General features: G+C 52.9%; 1 long non-coding RNA gene across 1 annotated transcript in view; it reads right to left on the bottom strand.

Moving 5' to 3' along the window:
* LOC114905983 overlaps positions 1–1,639 on the bottom strand; it is a 141,882-nt gene extending 140,243 nt beyond the window's left edge. The window contains exon 1 of the long non-coding RNA XR_003796346.1: positions 713–1,639. This is a non-coding gene — a long non-coding RNA (uncharacterized LOC114905983). The remainder of the gene's footprint in view (positions 1–712) is intronic.
* Positions 1,640–1,646: the final 7 nt, after the last annotated feature.

The raw sequence follows: 1,646 nt of genomic DNA, 5'->3' as shown, positions 1-1,646 counted from the left end.
CTACCTATCTATCTACGTATCTACCTATCTATCTATCTACTTATCTATCTATCTATCTATCTATCTATCTAGTGTAGTGTGAACCCCACTCTGGAAGAGCTGCTGGTTGTTTTTCCAACGCATGAATGTGCTGGGGGCCGACATCAGGTTTGGGGCCTCAGCGGGATTTTGTCAATTGAGGGAATGCATGGTTAGCTGACCAGTGGTCCCTGGTCTTGAAATTCAGGGTGCAGTCTCGCAGGAAACACACAGTCCTTTCGCTAGCATTCTAAATGTCTGATCTCTCCATGTTGGAATTTGAGAACCCAAGAGCCATTCTCAGAGAGAGGATTGAGCCTTCCTTGCCTGACTGCTGGGTGAAGCAGGGCGGGCCCCGATGCCCAGGCAAAGGTCCACTAAGCTGCTAGAGATGTTCACATGTGTCAACAACTGTATGAGCTTCTTGTAACTAATTACCATCAAGGTGTTGGTATCTTAAAGCAACTGAAATCTATTCTCAGTTCTGAAGATGCAGGGGTGAGCTCCCCGAAGAGGCTCCAGGGGAGGGTCCTTCCTGCCTCCTCCAGCTTCTGGGGGCTCCAGGCGTCCCTGGACTTGTGGCCGCATCCCTCCCATCTCTGACTCTGTGGTCACATGACCCCCTCCCTCTTCTGTAATCAGATCTCCCTCTCCCTGTTTCCAATAAGCAACCTTGTGAGTACATTCGCCCTACCTGGATAAGCTAGGATGGTGTCCTCATCTCACGACCTTCATGACGTCTGCAATGATCCTTTTCCCAACGGGAACACATCTGCAGGTTTCAGGGCTTAGGATGTGGACATGTATCTTGAGAAGCCACCATTCAAGCCACTACAGAGGGAACTGGATGAAACCAGGATGGTCCCACCACTGACCTGTTTCCAAGGTGTAGAGGGCGGCCGTCACGCTGCTGAAAGATGAGGTGTCTGCAGACCCTGGAAGGTCCACGATGAAACTAGTTCAGGAAGAGCCTGACAGACTGCGATGGGCACCCAAATCCAGGGAAGCACGGGGCATTCGACATGATTGTTGTTATTACATTAGTATCGTGGTCTGAAGTAGAATCCAAGCCCTGCACACATCTCCAGGAGAGAAACATGCCTGTGTTAACAGACGATGAAATGAAGAAGCAGATACCAGAAGAGAGGCTTCATGTGACCACTGAAGGGCAAGTGGGCAGCAAAGCTGCCATTCTTAGACTAAGGCCCTAAAAAATGGTGGGGGAATGTGCAGACCGGCAAACGCTGTGCAGCTGAATCCCATGATTGGTTTAGTCCAGGCCCCGTGCCCATCCCTGTCCTACAGACCCCACGGTGAAAGGTGTCCAGGCCCCGTCCCTGTGCCAGACCTCATGGTGACAGGTGTCCAGGCCCTGTCCCTGTGCCACAGACCCCATGGTGACGGGTGTCCAGGCCACGTCCTACAGACCCCATGGTGACAGGTGTCCGGGCCCCATCCTACAGACCCCATGGTGACAGGTATCCAGGCTCCATCCTACAGACCCCATGGTGACAGGAGTCCAGGCCCCGTCCTACAGACCCCATGGTCAGAGGTATCCAGGCTCCATCCTACAGACCCCACGGTGACAGGTGTCCAGGCTCCATCCTACAGATGCCCATGGTGACAGG

The sequence above is a fragment of the Monodon monoceros genome, unplaced genomic scaffold, assembly GCF_005190385.1.
Source record: "Monodon monoceros isolate NGI ecotype Baffin Bay Population unplaced genomic scaffold, NGI_Narwhal_1 Super_Scaffold_22, whole genome shotgun sequence".
Classification (NCBI taxonomy): domain Eukaryota; kingdom Metazoa; phylum Chordata; class Mammalia; order Artiodactyla; family Monodontidae; genus Monodon; species Monodon monoceros.
Note: the sequence above shows the minus strand (reverse complement) of the source record. Positions and strands in the feature narration are given on the sequence as shown.